This window comes from Lissotriton helveticus, chromosome 5_1, assembly GCF_964261635.1.
Source record: "Lissotriton helveticus chromosome 5_1, aLisHel1.1, whole genome shotgun sequence".
Taxonomy (NCBI): domain Eukaryota; kingdom Metazoa; phylum Chordata; class Amphibia; order Caudata; family Salamandridae; genus Lissotriton; species Lissotriton helveticus.
This window is the reverse complement of record NC_136065.1, coordinates 711291483-711318555: the sequence shown is the minus strand read 5'-3', so window position 1 is coordinate 711318555 and position 27073 is coordinate 711291483. Positions and strand designations below refer to the sequence as shown.

The 27073-nt window shown below is 45.2% G+C and overlaps 1 protein-coding gene across 2 annotated transcripts in view; it reads right to left on the bottom strand.

Annotated features, from left to right (window-relative positions):
- LOC144754857 (uncharacterized) overlaps positions 1 to 27073 on the bottom strand; it is a 1464081-nt gene that overhangs the window by 214938 nt on the left and 1222070 nt on the right. The gene's annotated exons all lie outside the window — the stretch shown is intronic.

Sequence of the window (27073 nt, the reverse complement as noted above, 5' to 3'; positions counted from 1 at the left end):
TTGTAGACTGAAGGGTTAGTTGGGGACGTTTTGTGTCCTGGGTGATCAGAGTAGTTTTCCTGGCTGAGGGGTGGGTCAGGTGTAGTTTTCTGGGCTGGGGTGGGTCGGGTGTAGTTTTCTGGGTTGGGGTGTGGAGATAATTTTGGTAGTTTTCAGGGCGGGGGATTGGGGCTAGTATTCAGGGTGGGGGGATTAGGGCTAGTTTTCAGGGCTGGGGGTGACTGGGGCTAGTTTTCAGGGCTTGGGAAATTGGGGTTCGTAATCAGAGCTAGCGGTGGGGCTAGTTGTCAGGGCTGAGGTGTGGGGCAAGTTTCTAGGGCTTGGGGTTAGGGGTAGTTTTCGGGGCTGGGGGTAGTAGTAGTTTTTAGGGATCTGGATTGTTAGGATAGTTTTTAAAATTAGGGGTTAGGAAATTTGGCCTCAGGGCAGGGGGAGGAGAATTGGTAGTGGGGGTAGTTTTTAGGGCTTAGGGGAGGGCAGGGCAGTGTTCGTGATAAAGGCATGCGTGGTAAAGCAATGCGTGGCTAAGATGCCGTTGTTATTCAGGCCGCGTGGTTTAGGAATGTGGAGTTGTGGAACTCGTTGTTCCACCATACAACCTGTAAGCGCAATGTATAGCAGAATGCCTTCCAGATGTCCCGGGGGTAAGCCTTCTGGCCCTAGGGTGACCAACAAGCATGGATGCTAATTCAGGATGCTGAGTGTACAAATTCAGGACAAAGGGTCGAATTTCAGGACAAAAATTCAGACCAGAGGTCAAAATTCAGGGCAAAACTTCTGGACAAAAAGTACATTTTACAGACACATCAGTACCTTTGTGAGATGTAAAGTGGTACACATAAGATATAGCTAATTGGGACCTGCAGTGCTGGTCTAGAGTGCAGAGCTCCGAGTGACCAGCTTTATGTGTCTGTTCGCTTCAGGTATTCCATGTCTCTTCACCTGGTAATGAGTGGTATTGGGGCTGGTACAGTACTGAGTGTTGGATAAGACCCATAGTGGACAGGTCTTGTGTGAAGGTTAGAGCATGAAGCAGGACAAATTAGTTATTAAGCAGCCTGAATGAGCTATTAATGGCTGCACACTGCTGAGTGTTATGGTATTATTGTGGGTTAGAACAGTTAGATAGGAGATAGGAGTTGACATTACTATATAATGCCCTGGCTAGACGTATATTAGCCCTCCTTATTTTGCCTTTATATGGGAAACAGTATACTGTTTGGGCTGTTTCATTTCTGTGAGTTGTAAACTGCAGATCCTCATTTATGCACAGAAATGTGCTACAGACTAGAAACTGTACATTTTGTTGAGGCATTATTGTAGGTGAGAAGGAGGCACTGCCTTTTACATATGGAACATGTTCTATTGAATGGAAGCAAAATGCTAACATGCAGTTTTACTGATAAACCTATATAGCACACAAATACTAATGTGTTAAAATGTGGTATCATCAAATATGTATCATTTGAACATCACCAAGTAAGGTGTCTTGGTTGTTTTGATCCTATTAAAACTTTGGGGCTCATTATGATAGCAGGCAGACACCAGTCCGCCCGCCATCATAACGGTGATGGGACCACCTGCTAGACATGTGGCAGTCTCACCAGCCCAATTAGGATGTGCCCTCCACACTGTCAGGCGCATCCTGGCCTTTTCACATTGCGAAAAGTGCTGCTGGCTGCAGCACCGTCCACAATGTGAAAATGCCATGATGTCCATTTCCATGCACAACGTGGCAGGCACCACGCGGTGCCTGCCACATTGTGCATGGAAATGTAGGGGGGTATCATGGGTACCGCCCTAGTGCACCACCCCCCCACAGAAGGGGCCCGCAAAAGGCCCCCTAATCCAATCTACGCCTGTCTGTTTGTGTCAGGATAGCCGCTGCAAAAAGACAGGTGGAAGGGCTCATCCCAATCACTACGGCTGTGCCTCCACGGCACCGCCGCAATGATGCCCTGCTTCCAGGTTCTGCAAGGCGGGAGAAAAGGACCACCTTGCGGGACCATGGCGGACGGACTTTCCATCTGCTGCGGAACCAATGTGATTCGCACAGATATCCTAATTTGCAGGTGGGCGAATCACATTGTGATGGCGGGAGGATCGCCACAGCAGGCCCGGCGATGGCGATCTTCCCGCCATCATAATGAGCCCCTTGGTTTCCAGCACACTTCTGAATTATAAACAAGTAGTCCATTTGAGGTTTCCAAATTGCTGATATGTTTTGAAAAGTTTACACAGTTCATTTGCAGATATTTTGAAGTTGTGTGCTACAAACAGACAGCTTACAGACTTTGTTTTCGCATCCCCAAGAAAATTTGTGAAAACATGGTGCATTCTACAACACATTTGTCATTTTATATTCAATTGTATTCACTTTTAAAGCATAGTAAATGATGACCTTACTGTGCACCAGGATACATTAATATGTGATGGGGCTCTTCAATGAGTCCCTCACTATCACCAACAGTGCCTCTCTTTCACATGTATTTCATTTGTTTTATAGCGCCACTCATGCCAGTGTAGGGTGCCAGAGCACTTTATATCACACACACACATACAGAGACAATGAATCATACGTGTGTAAATTAGTGTCTAGAAAATATTACATAAGGCAATGGGGACTACAAGGTGTAGGATGCACGTCACCCATACTGGTAGGGGGTTCACTGACAGAACAGCGACAATGAAAATATCGATGTCAAAACATATTGAGTCAAAAATGTAGGGTACAAAAATATCGACTTTCTATACTTTAACTGGTAATTACAAAAATATTTTTAAAAATAATAGTTAAAAAAAATATAAAAATAGTTGTGCTCACCTCAGGCCCCACCCCCTCACTTCACCACTGTGCAAACGTGCCCAGTGGCGCGTTTTAAGTTGGGAGATTAAGATGTGGTGGATGTGATGGTGGCCGGTGGTGGTGGTGGACGTGGTGGATGTGGTGGTGTTGCTGGTGGACGTGGTGGTGGTCATGGTGGTGGTTGTGGTGGTGGACATGGTGGTGGACATGTGGTGGACGTGGTGGTGGTGGACGTGGTAGTGGACGTGGTTGTGGTGGACGTGGTGGTGGATGCGGTGGTGAATGTGGTGGTGGATGTGGTGATGGTGGTGGACGTGGTGGTGGTGGTGGACGTGGTGGTGGACATGGTGGACGTGGTGGTGGTGGTGGATGACTATTGGGTTGGAGGGGTGAAGGCAGAATACGGAAGGAGAGGAGGATCTTGAAGGGGGCACATGGGGGAGCAGAAAGAAGCTGAATATTAGATACAACATGTAGTCTCTGCATCGTAACAGGGACCAGACACTCACAGCGTTCACTTTTATTTAAAGGCGTGCATGTTTTGCATTGGGTTGTTTTGCCACTCGTGCACGTTAAGCATTTCCCTTGCGGGAGCGAGCAGCGATGCCATCTGTTTTGAAAGCGTGATCAAGATAATTAAAAACAGATGGCGCCGATGCTCGATCCCACAAGAGAAAATGCCAAACGTGCACGAGTTGCAATACTAACGAATGGAAAACATGCACGCATTTAGGCAAAAGTCCAGAGCGATTGCTAAAGGTACCCCTATGCAGCACTTGCGGGCTGCGTAGGCGAGACCTAAAAATCAAGTATGGATTCTACCCGCATACATAGCAGAACGTACTTTTTCCCGCCAGTCTACTCGCAGAAAGGACTGCTGGGCCAGGTTAGCGTTGCCTAGATAAGGACGTGCTTCAAAACCTGCACGCGAAATGCGCGTAGTGATCAGTCGCTCGATTCATATCCATTGTGTAACGGAGAAATCCAGCCTGAGTGAGACGTAGGTAGCCAATAACAGCATGGATATTTCAGGGATAGGTGAGAACAAGAGAAGAGGGAAAACAGGATCTCAGCCACACGTGTGTGCCAAGTGATATTTATAATCTTTTATTGTAACGGGTCTCGGGAAATGCTATGCATGCCGAAGGTGGAAGCGTTGGATGTGTACTGTCATGATAACACTCCTGGCAATGAAGCAAAGGCTAAGAATAGAATTGTGCCTGTATGTGACACACCAGTGCACACGTGAATCTGGTGAGACATCCAGTTTGTCTGGCTTCATTTTTTAATTTCAAGTCTTGCATTCAATGATATTAAAATACATCTATGATAGCAGAACATTGTGTATGTGCAATTACTTCATGAAGAGACAGTATGGCCATATGTCTGTTTCACTTCAAAGGACAAAAGGTTACAATCAATATAGATGTGGGCCATTATCACACCTGAACAGTACATAGACAGTCTCAATTGGAAAGTATAAACTTTGTGTGAATAAAATAACATTAATAAGATTACATGCCCAAACCAAGATAATGGTTAAATACAGTTCAACTGCTTGAAACACAGCCTGAGGGATCTGGCTTTTTGAACAAAGTCAGCAAAGAGTCTGTGCATAATTTAACTTCACCGCGTACCTTGAATACCCATCCTGCATCCAAACGTCTAGAGACTCCAAGGGACTGCCCCATTGATTCCACTGTGGCTCTACCCAGCGGGCCAACCAAAGCAAATAAGAGGGTTTCAGGTCAGAAACCGGCAGTGACCCCAAAGCCCCATAGAACTGCCAAAAAATCAGATCCTGCTGCACCACTGGATTATACTTCATTGGTGATTTCTGTCCAAGTCTTGACTGATCTTATTAAGAATTCTGTTTGCAGTTTAACAGACTGTTTGAAAGCCTTGAATGTGCTGTGTTATCCTGTATTGAGCGATTAGGCGCAGTAACTCACCAATTGGGTTGAATGATCATGTCAGAGAAACCCTATAAACATCCCTCTACCACACCCTGTTATAGAGAATTCGGAGGCTCATACTCAACAAGTGCCAAACCTCCTTCGGCAGCCCCATATAGACAGGTATCCTAATGAAGTGACACCAATAGCCCCCATGCCCAGTACCTCCTTGGAGGGATTTTCCTCCACCCACTCTACTCATCCTACTAATCCTTTGCACGTCAACTACCGATTAGATCTTCCCCACGCTGATACTCCGTATGTGATTATTTTTGCCAATGTCCCGACCTTAGGTGCTCTTTTACAAGAAACATGGGACTCGTTGAGAAACAAGTCTCTTTATTGGTTAAATTCTAGGGTTATAATGGGGGAGCTCTCTTTGCTGATTTTAAGATGGTGAGACGGGTAGGGTGGGTTGGTAGGGGCCCCAAGGTGTTTCAGGGTGATTGTGTGGGGCTTTCTTTTAAATCCCCAGCACTAGTTAGCATGATGTTGGGAAGGACAAACTCAATACCTACAAACTTAAATCAAATTTCAGTACTATCGCTTGTTTTTATTATTGGCCTCCGTCACATTTGCCTAGTCTGCAGTACCTTGCGACGCAGCGATATTCCCTACCACACAACCAGCCTTTCAACTACCACTTTTAAATTCAAATAAGCCATGTCCCTGATGCATACTATTGCAACATTCAATAGATTTGATTGTCTCTCTAATCTTACTGGGGTTGACTAACTACAGGCCGATTTAAAGATAGGAACACCTGATCTGGGTTTCAGCAATGAATTTGGGAATAGACCAGTTGTGGTACTTTGCACGATGGTGGCATGGGTAAAAGTGTTATTGAATTTATACTTTCTCCTAGCCATTACTCTGCAATAGTTACTGATTTTAAAATTCATGATTTAGCAATGAGCGATCACTTCCCCCAGAGCCTAATGCTGAACTCTAGCAGTTTAAAAGAGAGAGGAAGTAAATTGAATACGAAGTCTTGTAAATGTACATGTATTTATATATATATATATATATAGCGCAAATCACCGACACGGTATCTAAGCGCTTGCTTAGGGAACCCGTCCTGGTATTCCTCTGTGAGATATCCCGGCAGGGTATCCACAAGGTGAAAGCCAGGCATCCCGCCGCGAGGGGCCGTAGTGGAGATTAAGCAAGCTATTGCCCAGAGTCGCAGAGTGTGACCCCGTGAGTCAAGTAGGCACCGGAGCGAGAATTATCGAGTCCGTGGAATTTTAGAGCCCGAGACCCGCCGAGGCGGGGAATCGAACCCTGGTCCATGGCCGATCTCAGCTTCCGGGTCTGCCTCCTCTAACCACTGAGCCACACTTCTCCACTGATTGGTTTGATCATGTATGCTCAGAGACACAAACATTTTAAACTGGCTTTAAAGTGTACACCTAAGAACTATTTGGAGGTCCAACATACAAGTCTTTATAGGCTTGCAATAAAAAACCGCAAAAGAAGTCTGAAAGCGGAAGCATGAGATAAATTGTATAATGCCAGCTGTAATAATGATACTTCTGCATTTTGGCGTGTAGTCAATTCACCCTTTTTTAGTGAGGATAATAAGCCTAAAATAGATGTGGCAGTGAACAAAGAGGTTTAGGTATCACATTACTATATACTGATTCCACAAAGTGTGATGGCAAATTTACTATAGCGGCCCTGTTGATGGACACTCCATCCTCCATTGTGCAGATGATTGGTCTGACCTCAATTTTACTCTGGAGGAGGTCACCCTGGCTATAAGTTCAAGCTAGGGGGGGGTAAAGCACCAGGGCCTGATGGGGTCCCTATCGACCTGTTTAAGGCTAATGTGGAGCTTTGGGGCCCACTCTTTACCCTTGTTTTTAGATCATGCTACAGTGTGGGATTCCCTCTTTCATGGTCCGAGTCCCCTATTGTACCAATTTTTTAAAAAGGTGACTGCAACTGCCCTGCAAACTATGGACCCATGTCCCTGCTGGGTTCCCTAGTCAAGGTTGTGGGTCGTATAATTATAAGTAGATTGCAAAGTTGGGTTGACTGCAATAACACTATTTTGGATTTACAGTACGAATTTCGAAAAGGTATAGGGACTATGGAACCTGCCATTAATATAAATCTGCTCATGAGCAAGTAGGCCCTCATTAAAGGAGGTAATATATTTTTGTTTTTTGTCGACCTCTTGATTGCTTTTGCTTGTGTAATTCATGATAAGCTTTGGTACCTCAATGCCAATTGAAAATACCAATATTAACTTCCTGATATATTTATGTTCCACTATTCGTGCCAGGGTTCACTTTGGCATAAAGGGCGTATGTACACATTCTTTTAATATTGCAAAGGGCGTTCGTCAAGGGTGGGTGCTCGCCCAATAACTTAGGTGACACTCTTGCCAACTTATGTCTGGATCTGCCACGGATTAAGCAATAACCGTCCTGCTTTACACGGAGGATGCAGTAATCATGGCACGTACTCCATTGGCCCCACAGCATCTTCTTGATAGTTTTGCGCATTTTTTGGAGAACCTGGGGCTGAGAATTAATATTAGTGAAACGTTTGCTTCGAAAGTAGGTCTAAGTTCTACTAAGATGCGTAACATTTTTACAGGGAAAGGCCTCATTTCACTAACTCCCACTTTTTTGTACTTGGAATTGTTGTTCACTCACTGGAATTTGCCCCATCCTGGCTACCTGGGCAATGGAAGGCACTAGGTGTGAGTTACATCTGCCTCTGACAGGGGATATCCCTTTGAGGTTCGGACAGTTAGTGGACACATCCAAAGGCCCTTTTCTTTCCTTTCTGGGTGTCATCTCATCTTCTTGCAAGGGTCAAGGAGGCTGCCAAGTGACCTTTAGGGATGAATTTGGAAATTCTACCAGGGGCTTTGGGCAGAAAAATAGTGACTTTCTAAACTCACTATTTTTTAAATCAGACAAATTTTGACTTTAGTATTAAGTTGGGCTTTGTTTGACTGGGAAAATTAGTACGGAGAGTATGTTTCTAGCTAGTGCCCATTTGAAGTTACATTTAGTGTAATACAGTAAACCAAAATTTTTTATGGCACAATATACATATATCTTAGAAATATTATGCACCCTGCCTCTGGGCAGGTAAGGCCTACTTTTGGGGTGACGGATAAGTATTAAAAAAGAATGTTTCCGCATGGCTAAAGGTTTATTTTGTCAAGTCATATTGACAGTTTTAAAACTGCCCATCTTGTCTGCCTGAAGACATGATTTGCATGTTCACAGGTTACATTAGTAGTGGCACAATATGTGCCGCAGTCCACTAGTGACCAATGCTTTCAATGGGCTGCTACTCACCGGAACTGAGTACTGGCACTTCTTAGTGTTCTCCTTTTGAGTACCGGAACTTCTCCATGTGTCAAGAGTGTACCAGAACTCCTAGTGGCAAGGTAGGGAGAGGCTCTGTGGTGTGAGCATGTGCAGCGCAGGTGTTGCTGAATAGGAAGCTTTCAGATGGAGTGTGTTTGTGAGGTGCTCTGACAGTCAATGGCGAGTGTATTACAGCGCTAGGTTAGGTTGCAGCCTTACTCTCTAACTGACAGCACAATAGGAATAAGGAGATGTGGCCTGATGAACCAGCGCGCCTGATTTTGGAATTATCCTGCTATGAGTTACAGTGTATGGCTGTAGCGCTGCAATACAGTTGCCATTGACTGTCAGTGCCTAATGGCCTTCGGCCAAGTTGGGCTCATGTGCACAGTTGGCACTTTCTTTGCAGTTATATATAGCGTGAACTAAGCATGAGGGCATTAAAGCGGTTTACACGAATAGCACAAGTTTTACATTAATGCATACTAAATTGTTTTTTTGGGAGGGGTAGTGAAAATCCATCGTCAGCTCTACAGAACCTATGATTCTAGGCAAATCACTTAATCTCGCAGTGCAATAAAACAGAAAGAAAGGTATGCTTTCATGTAAAACTTCTGTTTCTCATGAAAAATGCTTTATTCCCTCTGGCTAAGTTCGAGCCATATAAATGTGCAACAAATACCAATTACGCCCTGCACTCATTCGCCGAACGTGGCAAAGGGCACTAGGGCGCTTTACAGTACAGAAGAAAGCGCTATCTTGTTAAACGCCTGCCTAGAGGTCACGGCCAGACACACCCCTACCAGAACTCAAAACCCACCCCATCTGTTCCTTAAGTACTGGCACTTCTATTTCTCCATTTAAAGTACTGCTGGTAACAGTTACATTTCAGGCTCCGAGTACACTTTGGTGCAAAACACTAGGGAATTATGGTTACTTTAAATATGCCAATCAGGAGGGTAACCATTTTGACATGTTTCTAGGGGTCAGAGCACATCCACCGTCTCTGCGCAGCAGTGCCCCAGTGTGCAGATAAAAAATATAGCAACAAAGTCTAGGAAAAAAACGGTGGGGACCACAATAAAAGCGGGATTTTCCAGCACCACCCAAAACACTCTCCTAACTATAATAGGAGCTATAAAAAGATATGAGTTCACACCTATTCATTTAGCCAACCATTGGATTGCTTTATTTTTTAAATCTTACCAATCCTCCTTTTGGTCATCACGCAGCAGATCTACATTTTTTAAAACAACCACATATGGGGGCAGTGGCCGGTGGCCCGGAAATGTGCTTCTCAATCATGGATACCAAATACTTACATTGGCATCAAGCCCAAGTTATCAGAGCCCATATGCCCCATTTCAGGGACCCCAGCTTCCCCCTCTTGCTGCTACTTTGCTATCTATCATTGTCGTTTCATTGTTTACATTCTCAGCAGCTGTTGATATGGGTTTCTAATTTAGTTATTTGATCACAAAGCTGGTGTTGTAGTTCTCGCTTGCTGACAGTTAGACTCCTGGCCAGGAGCCCCTGTGAATAGCAGAGGGGGTACCATTAGTCGCCCCATGGGCAGAAGCCAAGGCTGCTCGAGATAATGCGTAGATTGTACAACATAGGATCAGAGTATTCTATGGTGGACTGAATTATGCAGTCATGATGGCACTAGGTCCATTAGTAACCATAGCTCTCGGGGAAGCATCGAAGAATCAGACAGCTAACCAGCTGTCTGATCCTATGCTGTACAATCTACGCATTATCTCGAACCGTACAGGCCCACAACTGTCATTTTCCAGCACGAAGGATCCCTGCTGATGCTAGTGCCCCCCCCCTTCTTCACCTGTCCCCCCCATCCTGAAGAAGACACCACCTCCAAGACGCTCAGTTAGCTGGTTCCCACAGGGGTCGAAATCTCGATTTTTTCCCTTTTCTACCACACCAAACCTGGTTGACAGTGACTCTATAACTGCTTTCTTTGTTTATGTTGCTGCATTAATTGTATGTGCCAGAAATCTGACAGGATAGGTTTCTAATTCAATTATAGATGTTTATATATATATATATGCTCTACCTTCCCCTTGCACATCACCTGCACCGACCCCAACTTTTGCACTTGTCACTTTATTTGCACCTGCTTTGACAAAATGTAGATGTTGACATACATTCTGTCATCTGAATCGTTGATCCTTTGACAACCCCTGTTTAATTGATTAAATCGCAATCATTCATCGCATTTGTTATCTGGTGTTCTCATAATTCTATGTGCATTTTCCACATATGTGTCCCCTGACATTTTGTGAATCATTTCCACTAGTATTTTAGATGGACACAGGAGGAAGATGCATTTGATGGCCGTAGGAGTTATATTTGCTATGGCTTTGTGCAAGGCACCCCTGGACAGTCAAGTTGGTCATTTTGTGATTACTGGTGCACTTCCTTGCCATCCCCTGACCTGGGGCTGCCAATTAGAACTACATACATTCTATTAGCAATGGACTGGCATCTTATTGACCTTTTTTAATATATTGGTGTTTTATGCATCCCATCTCTTTACATGGGGTTTCCACAGGTTGCTCAGTTCAGATAATGGGTCTAGTTAGGTGATACAACAAGGGGTATGTCTCACCCAAGTTAGGGTTGGTACTCGCAGGTCAGAAATGTTGGATTAGGGGCTGCCAAGTGATGCCAGAGGGCGGCGATGAGTATCCGGGCTCCGGAATTATTTATCTTTTACAGGTGTGAAAATCTTCTCATCGGACTTTAGAAGCTCAGTTCTAGTAAGGCATTTTGGCGCAACTCTTTATGAGGCCCCCATGCTCTTGTGCATTGACTACATCTTAATGGCGATATGGTAATATATTATTAACCCATAGCTGCCTTGGTCTATAAACAAGGAGGCAGAGGTTCATCATCCTTTACGCATGGTGGTCCACAGTTGTCCACTAGGAGGAAGTGGACCCCACAGAATGACATTGGGATTAGGGGTAGAATCAAGTTTCTCTAATGTTGCTCTCCTCTATAGTTCAAAGGACCTTTGAATGACCATATGGGGATCCAGTAGGGATCCTTGTGTATGAAGGTCAAGGAACATACAACAGACCTTTAAAAAAAAAAAGATTTTATGGCAGGCTGCCTATATTTGGGAGGGGAAGTAGAGTTTGACTGAGGTACTACAGGAATGTGGTGACCCAACCCCTGGAACGTAAACCTGGATCGGTTGCGGGTCTTACCTGGGTCAGTTTTGCCAAGGGGTTCATGCCACGAGGTATGATATAACTTGGTAACACAACAAATTCTGCAATTAAGAGAACTGTTTGCAAACTACGGGTCTACCTGTGGGCTCAGCTATTGATACCATCATGTAAGGAATTGACTACGGGTTCAGGAGGCAGAGCAATCCACCAGTGGCGGGATCCATACATGGGATCAAAAATATAGTAGTGTGCATTAGAGATTGGAAATGAGCATGGGTGCTGTCAAAACATGAGGTTGTTAACTCATTTTTAGGTCTCACCTACGCAGCACGCATGCGCTTCTAAGGAGGGGACCTCTTCTAATCGATCAGCTTTTCTTCCCAAAAACATGCACGTTTTGCATTGCTTTCTATTGCAAGACGTGCACTTTTGGCGATTCCCTTGCGGAAGCGAGCGGCGCTTTCTGGTAGCAATTATCGCGCTCGCTCCCACAAGGGAATCGCTGCCACGTCCCTGCTCACGGCTGCATTCCCCCTCCCACTTGTTTGTGTTGTGCGCTAATCACAGCTATTTTATGCATGCATGATTTCACTGGGCTCGGGGTGTGCAGGCACTAGGATGGGAAAATAAATTGACAAACGCTTTACTAGTTCACGTGCTTACACACAGGGCGCTGCTGTTTATCGGATGTTTGATGTCTTGTTTCCTGTTCTCCATTTGCGACAACGTCGTTGATGTTCTCCGACACAACACCTTCTCGTCTTTTGGATTGAGGGCTTCAGTGTCTTCTTTTCTTGGTCATTTGGGAGCCGAGTAATCCAGGGCGGAGCTCTTATCTGTAAATGTCTGGTTAGTTTTCCTTTGATTACTGTTTTGTCTGTGCTTTAATTGCTCATCACCCTATTTAGTTGTCACTTCCTCTTTGATACATATTAAGCCTTCTGTCAGCGTTGCAGCGTATGTGTAACGCTGGCCACCATAACAGGAGGTGAACATGACTGCGTGTAGTGCTGTGAGTCGGGTCTTTCAGTCGAGTTCTCCTCTTCCGGTCGGATTAATCACTGGTGCTCATTTCCTCCCTCACTAACGTTTATTACATCCTTTTCTAACCCCTCTTCCATGCAGCCCCCTCCATCGTGTTTGTGTGTAATTATATTGTACCATGAAGAGGAGCACCCAGTTGACACTTTGCCAGCCTGTTATTACGGAAGCACACCTATACATGTAGGAAACCTCCTAGTTGCATCATCTAGTGTTGCATTCCTTGCTAAGTCTTGCTGAGTGCCAGAAAGACTCTCTATTTTAGATGTGCTAAAAAGCAGAGTACTTGTGAAAGACTATGTCATCCACCTTTCATAATTTCACTGAAGTTATTTACATAAAATACATTAGTTTGGCAACTATTACACAAGTACGTGTTACTCCTATTTCCACTGCGAGAGAAGCTGCCCGCATGTTTCTGCACTGGCTGCTCACCCCACTGATTTAACTCAAAGTCAGTTGTGAATGCGAAAAATATTATTTTTAGATCTAAAACAGATGAGAAATAGACCAATCATAAATCCTGCTTAACGACCTGTCTTGAACATGGTAAATACATCTCACATTTCTTCAATCATACACAGTAGAGGGCGGGAGTTCTAGGAGAACAGGGTGGGCTGGCATGGCTAGTCCTCGAACACAGGCGAGGCAGCAGGGGCTTTGGGCTGGAATGGAAATGCTTTGAGGTTACTATAAGCCATGCCATTGGAATTATGTGATTCTGCAGCCATGGCGATTTTTGCATAATTCTGGATTTGCCGCATTTGCCACATAAGCCATCATCTGTCAGAATCATCCAAATTAGGGCCATAATACGCTACAAAGGCAAGCCATGTTCCTTGAATCCTTGCCCTGACGATTGCCCATCTGCCTGATGGATCCACCACGGATTCACCAATAATACATTGGAACCATTTTTTAAATAATATAGCCACCCCCTTTACTGTAACTTATTGTGTTGTACATATGCATTGATCTATCTATGGTTGAAATTTTACGATTTACAAACATTCTTCCTTTAAAAGATGGAACTCCTGAATAAAAATAACCTCTGCATCACTCAGCTTCAAATATTCCAGTATCCTCTTCCTCCTAGGGATCACTCTCAAACCGTTAATATTCCATGATAACACTGTTAACGGTTTAAAGTTCTCTAAACCTGCCATGAACAAAACCCCAAAGTACTATGCCATAAAAGGCCTAGGTAGCTCATCCTCTCCTGAACTGACAACAACCATGGTGTAAAAAAAAGAAGAGAGAAAACAACTCAACCTGACATAAGAGGGCCCTTTTTTAAAATTTTCTCCCACTTGGTCACCCACCTTTTGTGACCCATGTGATTTCCTAAAGGTCTACATTTTTGCCCGTGATTCACCCCACCCTCCCCCGGGAAGCCTGTGCCTTAATCTGCTCTATAAAAGCTTTCACCTCACTAGGGTCCCTGAAGTTATGCATCTTCTTTTATCTCCATACACATACTGATTGGACATATGAGGACTAAAAAAAAAAATCTTTCAAAAAAGATCTTCATTTTGCTAGCCCATTTTGAGACTATTGGTTGGTGGGCTTTCAACACATTTTGTGTGGTTGATGACCTTTTAATACGACTAACACATATGGGTGGATGTGAGTAGATAAGCAAGCATTGCTTCACCAAGTAGTAAGACATGATACTCATTTGGTAAAAATTGTTCAAAATAGTTATGCGTTTTTCCCCAATTGTTTTATAACTGAAAGTGTATACATGTGAATAGTGCTTTTCATCGAGATTGAAAGGGGGCGGAGCTTGGGAACATGGCGACCAGCTAGGTAGCCGGCCATGAGCTGCTCTCCGCTAACTCTGCTATCATGAACTCCCACCGATTTCTACTGAATTAAAAGCCTTTCTCTGGATTAACCCAGGAGAAGGAAGTTGTTTGCGCACCTTGATGTGGGTGTCCGGCTTTTCTTCTGCCATCTTTACCATTGTTTTCCTCACAGCTGTTATGGCAGTGAGGCTTGCGTGTTGTGCACAGACCGTACGCTTACTATATATCACCCGCATTTCAGAGGGTATTGGCCTGCTTACCTCATGGGGCCTGGGGTCGGTGTCCGGGCTGGTTTTTGCCGGCTGTGCCCCTCAGTACTTCCTTAGTTCTGCACATGGGCGTTTGGACGCCGGTCACGTCGCGTCTTTTCTGGCGTTTGTTTCTTTTTTTTCTCTTTCTTCCCTTTTATAGCCTGGATGTATGTGGGATCTGGGCCGGCGTTTTTCAGGGCTGCTGGTGCGCTGTGTGAGCCCCGGGCAGCATGCCGCACCCTGTCTCAATCCACTGAGCTAACCCTTTGCTCCTGGGTCAGCTTGGGCAGAGTCAGTCCACACTGCTTCCTAGAGAGATCCCAAGGTGTTGGTGGGATCTTAGTTGAGTCGTGTTTACTGCCTTGGGGGACCCAGGTAGAAGCTTCATCAATAACCTGTCCTGCCCAGGACTTAAAGCAGGCAAAGGACAATTCAAGGCATGGTACGGATTTTAGGTTTATGGAGCTAGTACTTCAGCACTCCGGTGGAAAAAACAGACACTTAAGGGGAGTGATCTACAAGTACTACACAAGACTTTTTCTTCTCTTCCCATTATATCCTGCAATTATATTAGTAAGATCAAAGTAGGTAACCAGCTTGTGGAGGATAAAGGTGACATTGAACAGGAATTTATTGTATTCATCCAGGATTTATACCGGGAGGATTTACTGGTGGATGAAGACACCTTAGACCAATGGCTTGCGGGGAAATAGCTCCCAAAGCTGATCCCAGATAGCCAAAAACTGCTCACCCAAGATATAACAGGGAAAAAAATCCTCATTGCCTTAATAAAGTTAGAAAAGGGAAAGCTGCAGGGCCGGATGCCATTCTTAGCGTGGTTTATGCTTTACGGTCTGACGAAATTATCGCTATTTGGTTGAAATTATTCAATGAAATCTTGATGCACCTCCCCTTTGCCAGATTCATGGAATGAGGTGGTCATTTAACTAATCCTATAGCCAGGGAAGGATCCAGCCCAGTGCCAGTCTTATCAGCCAATATCATCATTGAACTGCGATTATAACATCTTCGCTGGGATACTGAATGCCGGCCTTTGTAAAATCATGGAGCAGATAATCCATGAAGACCAAAAGGGCTTCCTTCCAGGGAGGCAGATGCTGATTTAATTTATACTTTAAATGGCTCAATAGATCTGGCAACAACACATGGCATTCCACTCTCAATTATCACCATAGATACAGCAAAAGCCTTCGATCGAGTTAACTGGCTTTACTTGAGTAGAGCTTTGAAGGCTTTTGGTTCTTGCGAGATTTTTATGGAGGTTCTTGAAAAAATCTATAAGGCTACCCAGGCTCGGATTGTAGTCAATGGCAACCTCACTGCTTCCGTTTCAATAGAGCGAGGCACAAGACAGGGGTGCCCAATGTCTTCTATCCTTTTTGATTTGTACATTGAGCCTCTAGCCCACTGTTTAAGACAGAATGCAAAGATCCTCCCCTTTGTTGTAAATGGCTTTATGATGAAGCTAGCCTTGTATGCAGATGACTTGATTATTTTATCATCTAATATCAACCAAACCTTATTGGAGTTACTTATTGAAATACAGGCTTTCGGGAAACTGTCTGGATATGAGGTCAATGACAATAAGACCGAAGTCATGGCCTGGAACATTGCAGCGCAGGGTGTGAAGCTCTCTAAGGAGATAAGATATCTGGGAATAACCATAAATCAGGACCTTAGAGAAATTCCTAAAATAAACCTGGAGAGAATCTCCAAGGAGGTAGATGTACTACTGAAAAGATGGCAGAATCTCCAGTTAACACACTTTGGGTGAGCTCATTTGGTTAGAATGTGTGTTCTCCCTAAGTATGCCTACTTATTCAATATTATCCCACTGGAGTTTGATAAAGGCCGTTTACTTAAAATAAAGGATGTAGGAGAGTAGGATCTGCTTCTTATGTTTTACCCCCACTTTTTGCTGATGTCTCACAGTTTTTGACTTAGATTGACTGGGATCCTGCTATCCAAGACCCCATTCTAGCTGCTTTCTCCTTTAAATTGATTTCATGTACTTTAGGTACACTCCAGATTGGATACTGGGGTATCCTTATCAGTCCCTAGTATATGGTTCACCAGATACCCAGGGCATAGGTACCCCCTGAGGCTTCTCAGATGCTGCAGCATGTATTATACCACCCCTGAAAGACCATTCAAACTGACACCACAGGTCTGCTACTGCAGCCTGTGTAAGGTGGTGCATGCACCCCTTACTTAGATATAGGTTACCCTTATCTACCTTAAATCACTGCACATATAAACCTATCAGTCACCCCTATGGCAGGCCTTATCAATCCTGAAGGCAGGGTGCTGGGTTTTGTGTGAGAGGGTGCCCATGCATGAGCAGAGCCCCTCTGCAGCCTTCAGAATCTATTCTCCGGGGTTGTCTGTGATGTAGCCAAACCATATATACTTAAGTGCATTATAACCTTGTGGTAAATGCCAACTTTAAAACGGCTGCACAAAAACATATTGTGTTTTGTATCAAACACCTTGGAATAATTAATACCTCCTCACCAGTAACTGGTGTGGGAGGTATGATTCCTCCCTTTTAGAACCACTAATATTGGGTCTACCCGGTACCACCTTTCTCGACTTGGGCAGCACAAAATGGATGCTGCCAGCCACAGACACGAGTCTGCCCTCCTGCTGCTGAGCCAAACTTAAGCAGGGGAAGGTTGGAGAATAGGTTTCCTGTCCCATGGAGTTGTAACCACCTCCCTGGCAGGCTTTAGTGTATTAGGGCTTGGTGGGGGCACTCCGAAAGTGGCTGAAGGTCTGCACTGAGGGCACATTTGGTGTCCCTGTGCATAATCCAGCTCAAACCGTTTGCAGGTGCAGGAGTCATTTTCTCCTGCTCTGGCGTGAAACTGGACAAAGGACATGGGTGTAACCACCCCTCTGTCCTGACCCTCACCTAGGAGGGTCCCCAGAGTTTGTTCAACCCCTTCCTTTGGTATAAAGTAGGAAACCAGACTACAGTACTTTAGATTTTACCTGGACTAAACTCTACAAGCAGGAACAAAGTATTTTAATGGTCTAAACTTCGCTGGACGACAGAGGAATCTCCCTTGGAGTAAAGGAGTTACTCCCCTGCAAGGCAGGCAGCTTTAACACATCTGACTGGTTTGCAATCCCCGAGCTCCTGGGGACTCTGAAGACTCAGTTCAACAAAAAAGAGAGGTAGGGAAAAAGCCAGATAACTCTTAGTCCCCAAGTATATCATACATAACAAGAAAAGAGTGTAAACAGTTTGCAGGTAACACTGCCAGAGCAAAAAGAAAGAATACAACACCAATTTGGTTTGTATAGAAAGCCCTCACTTACCAACCTGGTTGGTGACATGCTTCATCATCGGGCCCCACTGGGAGTGGCCGAATGCCACCCCAGTGTGCTTCAGCGCCAGATTTACTGCGGAGCGGGTAATGTGAAGACATGAGTGCTGTGTGATAGTGTTGGTAGTGAGATTAGTGAGATTAAAAATGTCTTATTTGTATCAAAAATGATTTATTAATTGATCAATAGGACACATTAAAAACAAATGTGGTGAAAAATGAACCAAATAAATTGTTTGGCTATTTCCAATAAGATTTACAAGTGGGTCAACATGTTTCTGCCAATGTTGGTTATGAATTACCTGGCATTCGTCAGGACCTGTGGTGGACTAAACCCCGGCGGTATGGTCACGCTAAGGCCCACCTTTACCTAGGGACGTGAAAGTGAAAAGGTAAAAAAGTGCAAAAAAAGGATTAAATAATTCCCTTCACGGTACTCGCAATTAAGGAGATCACAAAAATTAAAATGCACCTGTGAAGAGAAAACAAAGACACACATGAAGAGACAAACATACAATTAGGTTTCTCTATTCAGAGGTATATCAGCGGTATCACGATTGATAGGTGACTTAGTGCTCTGGACATTAAAAACACACTAGTAAATAGCGGTAAATTAAACACACAACCTATTAGTGGGTATTACTCTGTGCCAAGAGTGGGTAAATAAGTGCTTAGTCGATCAATAGACAAATCCAAAGGCGATAAACACTTAACAAGGACCCAGCGTGGCGCATGTGCATGACGGGATCAATGGGCCAAATGGCTAGTGACCCCCAGGCACTCAGTGTCAAAAATGGAAACGGGATTAAAAATATTCACGCTTGAATGGTGAGAAAGTATCACACCATGGACCTCGGGAGGGGGGTGGTGGCAAAATCGGCACACCCTTAAGAAAATAAAAAGGAGTAATCAGCAGTCAATTTACAAGCGCTCTGTACTTAGCTCAAGTTGTTGGAAAGTTTGGACTTACGCCCTCGACGCCAGGCACCCACTGGAAACCTGCATGCACCCTCTATACCCGGGTCCCGAAAGTACAGCGAGGAGCTTTGCAAGCATGATAAGTAAGCCCGTAGGGCGGAATCGGACGCTTCCGGGGTGGGCGTGGCCAGCATCAGAGGGCACGGGCCACCCAATCGGAGGGCACGCTCAGGTGGGGATGAGCGTGTAGTTGCCAAAGAACTAGAGCGGGGGATTGTATCACTGGCTCGATAGCGGAATTGAAATGATCACAGCTTTATTGTGCTCGTGCGAACACTTCGGGTTATAGTTATATTAGAACGGGACAGGAGATAGTATAACTAGTTCGAGAGGGGGATTTGAAAAAATCACAACTTTCGGGTGCTTGTGAGAACACTTAAGTTTGTTGTTATATTAGCATGGGACAAAATACAATGGAAACTGAGGATAAAACGCACCATGAATAGAAGATCTTACATGTGTGCCAAGTCCCAAAGGGAATTGTTTACAATATTTATGCACACAGTCGAGGCCTGATAAATTTGGGACCTGAAAAACTATTTGTGCCAACAAATTCTTTTACATGCCAAATGGTGAATTACATAGAGCACGACAAAACCAAGACACAAAGGAGGCGGGGATATTAATATGCTCCTAGTGTGCTTGGGTAAACATATGTGTCAGATATGGATAGTAGGAGGGCAGAAGCCTATTACTCTACTGAGGATAAGGGTTATTTCAGTATTGATGACCACGGGATCTCATCATTGAGACCCTGTTTATGGGTACCTAAACGGTACACCCACCTTTGTTCCTTTTCGAAGAGTCTGTTCGTAATATTGGTGCCCCCATTAATCTGTTCGATTATAGTCCACCTGAGGTCGTTGGTGGTGTGGTTTGCCTGAAGAAAATGGTCACTCATTTTGGTTGTTGTTTTTCGGCACCTTATATTACTCCTGTGCTCGCAGATTCTTTGTTTTATTTTTCTGGTTGTCATACCAATGTAGCGTAGCATGCAAGGGCATGTGATTATGTAAATGACATTGGTTGAGTTGCAATTGGTGTGGACTCTTTGTGTCCAAATTTTGCCTGGTTCCAGTAAAAGTTGTTTCGTCGCGGTCGTCAGATGGCAGACACTACAATTAGAGCAAGGGAAAGGACCAACAACTTTTGGCAAACCCCATGTATCTGTGATGCTGTGGATCTCTGTTGTTGTAGTTTCCTTCTGTCTGGTGTGGACCAGGGAATCTTTTAGGCTGCGTCCCTTTTTAAAGGAGGACAGTGGCTTTTGCCAGGTCTTTCTAGTGCTGGAAATTATCCTCCAGTTCCTGTTGATGGATTTCTTCATTAGGTTTGATAGGCTGCTGTAAGTGGTCACACAAGTTAGGGGTACTTCCTGTGTAGGTCTTTGGTTGGTCTCTAGAAGGGCTTCATGTGGCTGACTGCGTGCACTTTTGTATCCTTTATTCAGGATATGGCTTGGATACCCTCTTGCTTGCAGTTTATCTGTGAGGTCCGAGGACTGTTCCTTGAAGTCCTGTACATTGCTGCAGTTGCGCCTGATTCTAAGGTATTGACCATAGGGCAGGTTTTCCTTTAATGGGCGGGGATGGAAGCTTGTAAATTCCAATAAATTATTTTTTGCGGTTGGTTTGTGATGAGTTTTTGTTATCAACGATGTGCCATTGATTGAGATAACCACATCTGGGAAAACCAATTCTGTTTGACTGATAGTATGAGTAAACTTCAAATTTTGGTCAGCAGTGTTAGTCCATTTCAAGAAATCTTCATGGTGGGCCATATTGCCTTTCCAGATTAAGAGCACGTCGTCTATGTACCGCCTCCAAAAATAAATGGAGGGGGAGAAAGGTTTATCAGTTGGTAAGATGTGCTTGGCTTCAAAATCATATACATAGAGGCCCGCCACACTGGGGGCAAAAGTACTGCCCATAGATGTACCAGTGCTTTGCAGGTAAAGTTGCCCCTTGTAAGCAAAGAAATTCTCTTTCAGGGCTATAGTGGCACAGTCCATAATAAACCCTTTTGGGGTGTTGTAACTCCAGGTAATTGAGTCAAGGGCAGAGCCTAGTACTTTGATGGTGTCATCTTGGGGAATGCTAGTGTATAGGCTTTCTATGTCCAAAGTGACTAAGATCCCTGTGCCTTCCTCAAAGGATATTTGTTCGAGAAGTTGAAGACTCTTTGTATCCTTCAGATAAGTAGAGGTGTTCTGGATAATGGGTTTGAGGAATTGGTCGCAAAAAACCGAGGGTGGTTCGAGCAAAGACCCGATACCGGACACGATTGGTCTCCCTGGTGGTGGTAATTTATTTTTGTGTGTCTTTGGCAGCGTATAGAAGTATGGGATAATGCTGTCACTCTTACTTAGAAACTCAGCCTCATTTTGGGATAAATATCCATTCTCTTCAGCTCCCTTCACCAAATGGGTGATACGGCTTTGGAGCTCTAAATATGAATCCTGATTTAGGGGAGTATAGTTTTTGGTGTCATTTAGGAGTTCTTGACAGACTTTCTCGTAATCACACGTGTTCTGGATCACTATACCACCGCCCTTGTCTGCGGGTTTCAGTGTTATCTCAGTGTTGTTCTTGAGATTTTCAAGGGCTTGGTACTCGGCAGTACTGAAATTGCCAAACATGGTTGGATCCTGGCATGTTTCAAGGTCTTGGAAAACAGCCTGTTCAAATGCTAAAATTGCTGCAGGTACCGTATGAGGCGGAGGGGTAAAAGTAGACTTTAGTCTAAGCCCTGTGTCGCCTTTTTTGGGCTTCCTCATTAGGGTCTTCTTTTCTTTCAAAAAAGGCTTTCAATTTTAGTTTCCTGAAGAAATCCGTTAATTCACAGTGTAGCCTGAACTTGTCTGGGCGAGCTGTGGAAACAAAGCTTAAGCCTTTTTCCTTTTTTTTTTTTTTTTTTTTTAAATCTTTTTATTAACAGCTTTTTACAATTTATTTTCCCCCCTCTAAGCCGAGAGGGGGAGAGGAACAGTTTACTATAATAAATCAATAGTGCTTCCACCCTGGAAGTTTAGAAATAATATATAATCTTGAATTATGCACAACATATGACACATTATAACTTATATTCCACCTGTAACTCCTCCCTCATGCCTTAGTATTGACACGAAACATATTTAACACAAAAACAACATATCCATTAAACTTCTAGTATTTACATATTTACATATAGATAAATTAAACATCACTTCATTTCTTATTGATGCCAAAAGCCCCTCCCTTATACCCCAAAGATCCTTACACCCTTTTATACATTATATATACATTACACTTCTTCCTTCCATTTCATTATTGGCTCCCATATTTTCAAGCCTAGTTTCCTCACATTCTTTTTAAGCCTTTTTCCAATAACCTCTCCTCTATTGGTGTTAACTCTTTGTCTGACAGAATTGTGATTAGACTTGCTGGGCACTTGTTCCTGGTAGTGATGCTTTGCTCCGTGTGTGGTTCCCTACTGAGTCGTCCGTTCCTCTTCCCTCTTCCTCTCCGGCCCCTCTCTAAAAAAGGAGGTTGGTATTGGTTCTGAAAGTGGGGTTGCATGAAGGCAGGGTTCCAACCCATGAGTGGAAACTGGGGTTGTTGAAAGGGGAACGGTGGAGGCCCGCATCCTGGTGGTGGTGCTGGTGGCCATCGTGGTTGTTGATTGTAATATCCCGATCTACCACGATTCCCTCTGTTGCCTCTTCTCCGGCCCTGTCGGTTGGAGCCAGCGCTAGAACCACTGCTGTTGGATGAATTGTCATCAGAGTAGTCAGAGTTGTTGCTGTTCTTAATCGGAGGTGTAAAATTGGGGTCAGCATACGGGTTGATTTTATCAAATTCTGATTTTTTGAGGTCTTTTTGGAATTTGGTGACCTTGGACTGCATCAGGTTTTCTTTGTATTCATTCAGTTCACGGTTGATTTCATCTAGTTTTTTCTTATAGCCAGTCACAGTGGCTTTGAACTGTGACTCTGTCTCTTGGATTTCGACCATCAACGCCTCAGAGAGGCGTAATGCAGTCTTGATTATTAATACGAGCCAAGACTCTGCAACACAGGTGGTGGGTTCCCGTGCATCCCTGAGGTTGATATGACCTCTCAGCAATTCTGAGACCAGTATCCCTCGTGGGGACCTTGCAACTTAAACCTCTGTGCACAATATACTTTTGCAGCAGCATATGTTTTTTGGCAATCCCTGAGGCTGTGCTTTGGGCTACGTGTAGTCCTGATCCCTAGCAGTAAGTGCACTGAAGATTTCCGGTCTACACTCCACAAGTGTTCCGTGGGCTGGTATTTTGTGATTCAGCGCGAGGTTCCTCCGCGATCCCAGGTACATTGGCCTGTGGGTCCCTCTGAAGGTAACTTTGATTTCCATTGGGCTTCCCTGGTTGCTCCAGATGTGCCCTGACTCCCCACAGCTTGGAGAGTCTCCAGGACCTTGCTGGTCCTCACCGTAACTTGTTTCCCCTAGTGAGTGGGTTGCATTTGCCAAGGTTTGTTCGTGTTCAATCCGGACACTGACCCCACAGCACTCGTTATCCTTCGTGGGACAGCTCACCTCCAGACTTTGGTTGTCGTCAACGTTTCCTGGTCCCCATGGCTGCAGAGTCAAGTATCCCATCATCACACCTGAAGCACCTGACATCGGTGGGCATTTGTCTACCGAGCCCCTGGTCACCCTGAAGTGACCCAGACTCTGTCCCCTCTGCTTATAGGTTCTTCTCAACTCGGATCCAGGCTTGGATTGCACTGGACACTTTTCATCTCCCCAGCAGCAGCCCTTCTTTAAGACACGCCATTGAAAACGACAAAGGATTCGGACACAATTTGACCCCAATGCACCTGGCTCCCCTGGGATAGGTAACACGGGTACCTCAGTACTCACAAGTGTGCTGGCCTTAGAACCTTTTATGTTCCAAAGGGTTTACGTGAAGTCCTCTCGAAGTGTCCTTAAACTGTCATTTTCCAACCACGACGTCCCATAGAGTTGTACGGAGCTCGCGCCTGTGTTCACACACTGCACCCGTCCTCCCCTATGTCACTACTTTGGGTGGTTCCTTGGGGTCCCAGCGATTCTACATGCTCTAGGCACTGTGTCTAGTGAAGTCGTTGTTCTTATACCATTTTTTAAGTATATGGTTCAGTCTCTCCCTGGAATTGTGCTATTTACTATTGTTCTATTGATTAGGTATTGTGTGCCTTGTGCTCTAACCTCTTATAGAGGTTAGTAGAGAGTGTTTAGTAATAAATATATATATATATATATATATATATATATATATATATATATATATATATATATATATATATTTTATATATCTCTTGTGTGGTTCTCCTTTCATTTGGTTATTCAGGAGGTTATAGACTGGTAAAACAAGCGGCTTTACATTCTTTCAAGGCTTAGCCTGAAGGCTGCTCTTCGTTGCTACCACTAGGATACCTTTCATAAAGGTTATCTTTGACCTAATCATCAATAAGGGTTGTTTGGACTGGTACAGAGTTCCCACTTTAATTGATGATCAGCATATACCAGGCCAACTTCTCACACTTGGCAAGATCACCTCCTTTATATGCATGCGCCCTGTCTTGCGGCCGATGGCTTCCGTTCGTGCATGAAAGATCTAGCCGAATGGATGGCCAACAACTGTTTGAAGCTGAACGGCAGCAAGACAGAGGTGCTGGTGGTGGGGAGGGCCCAGTCTGCTTGGTCGCCGGCGTGGTGGCCTCCCTGCCTTGGACCGATCCCAACCCCCTGCCAGGAGGCACGCAACCTGGGGGTGTGGTTTGACGCGGGTCTCACTTTCGGCCCCCAGATTAATCGGGTGGTGGGAGTTTGCTTCGGGATCTTGAAGAAGCTGAAGAAAGTCCTGGACTTACTCCCGATTGAAGCCCGTCAAACCCTGGTCCATGCCCTGGTTACAGCTAGGTCGGATTATGGGAACCTGCTGTACCTGGGGGCTCCAGAAAAAAGCATGGCGCGCCTGCAAGTGCTGCAGAATGCGGCAGCGCGTCTGATTCTCAGACTGCCTAAAAGGGCGCCTTCTAAGGCGGCCCTCCAGCAGCTACACTGGCTCCCGGTGAGGAGAAGAGTGGAGTATAAAGCACTCTGCACCTGTCATCGTATCTTGAATGGCAGGGCACCCGACCCTCTGACCAAACTCATCGAAGTGTACAAACCTACACGTTCACTGAGATCCTCGGGGGGCGGCTTACTGAAGACTCCTAGAATTAAGAAGGCCCGCATGGGAGGCAGGTCCTTCAGATGCTTAGCGGCTGCTAATTGGAATAAACTGCCAGCGGATCTGCGCCTGGATCCAGTGGAGGCTAGCTTCCGAGCCAAACTTAAAACATTTTTGTATGCCAAATAATTTGCCCGCGCAGTTTTTTGTGTTTCCTGTCTCTGCCTCTCCCACGATCAGCGCGTGGACACGCCGGTGTGCGTAATCGCAGCGCTTTACAAATGTCCCAATAATAATAATAATATATGGGCGATTAAAGGGATCAGGTTGTCCTGGAAGAAACTAAGACGTACGCTTTCAAATTGTGGTATGGGCCTACCTGATCTCCAGTTGTACTGCTGGGCATACCAATTAAAGAAATGTAGGATGCTACTTCTTAGGCCAGATAGTAATCTGATTGGCAGTATGTTAAAAGCTATGGTGTCGGACCCCCTCACAGAGGGTTTTATGTATAATTTTGGTGCTCTCAAGTTCTTTAAAAAAGTTTGGCTGAATGTTTTGCAAGAGGCGGCCAAGCTGTGGTTTGACTGCCACTCCTGTTTGGGCTTGTTTGGGCAATTGAAGCTCACCTAATGCGCAGTTTGGCAAAGTGACGGAAGTTTGTTCGCTACGCACAGAGCTTAGAGGAGGAGCGAGCCAGGGTCAAGGAGCAACTGCAAGTGAGGAGGAGCAGCGCCCGCAGTTGCGCTCAGCTTTTTTCCCCAAGTCATGAAGGACCGTATGGGGCCGCAAGGGATTGTGAGAGGGCCCCGGTACCATGTAACCGGTTCCTAGGGCCACAAGGTGGCGCAGCAGCACTGGGCAACAAGCACTACTTACCAGGGAGCACTCCAGCTGGAGTGCTCCAGCTCCTTTGTCAGCACTCTCTCTCTTCTGCAGTTCGGCACGGGGACAACAGTTTGGGATTAAGCCCTGCTCCACAACACTGTGGTGAGTTCCATGCTGGTGTGATGCCTGCAGTAGCAGCTAAATATTGTGGCTCACTGAGGGGGAAGCAACGGGATGCATAGAGAAGGTGTTTTTCACACTAGTAATCAACTAGGCTGCTAACCTCCATCATGGGCTTTGCACTATAAAGTGCTGCACTTCTCCTTACTTCAGATCCTAGCGCCTGTGACGTATTTCTTGCCAGTCACGCGTGCAGGATATTTGCTTTTCCTTAGTGCAATTTTAATGCCATTTAACAAGTTGAATAGATGGCGAACATCGCTGGCAGCACTTCAGTAGGCTGTGATCTCAAGGCAATTTGGTCTCACCCACACCCCACCAACCTGATTGGAGCTGTTACCTCTCCCAGCAGTGCGAGGGCGAGGAGCCAGAACTATTGGAGCGGAGGCAGCCACGGCGGGAAGCAGCTGTCATTCAAGAACTGCAAGCCGCAAGCTCAGAGTTGGATGTGGCAGGACGTGTGCCATGAGTTGGCTCAACCTGCTCGTCGGGTTTGCTTTGGACTGAGTGTCCGGCTCACGTTTTGCCCTGTTTGGGTTTTTTGCGGTTCCTGCCCCGGTGGCCTGTTGTCGTGCTTTAGGCAGTGGAGTCGTGGTATCGCAGTGCGACAAGAGAAGAGTGGGAGGCCTGCCTTGACCTGTCCAGCTTCAGGACCCTGAGGACACTAAGGACACATGAGGACCCTAAAGGCAGAGTGGCGTGTGTTCCCCTTGGTTGGTTGAGTGCAGTGAGTGCACCACCGTTAGTTGGTTTGTAGAAAAGAGTGTGCCTTAGGCGGGTGTGGAGGCGTCTGGTGCCCCGCGAACTGTGAGCTGAAAGCTGTGAGAAGTTGTGAGGAGCAGGGAGCTGTGGTACTTTTCTAGCTGAGAGGGGCTCGGGTTAGGAGTTGCAGTAAATCCTGCTGAGAGTCCTGCTAAGAGTGCCCTCCCTTTGAGCATCATGACCTCCAAAAAATTACGCTCAGGCGTGTGTTCTCTTCATCTCCAAGTCGATCACATAAATTTAAGAGATCATATAGTGGCACTATACAACTGCAGCAACTCTGTTACAAAGCCCACCCAGTCATTACAGGCTTTTTGCCGCAAGGTGCCCCGGATTGCACCTGAAGTGGCAGCAGTAATTCAGGATGGTCAGTTCTTGGACTACCACACAACAACGCTTTCTCCC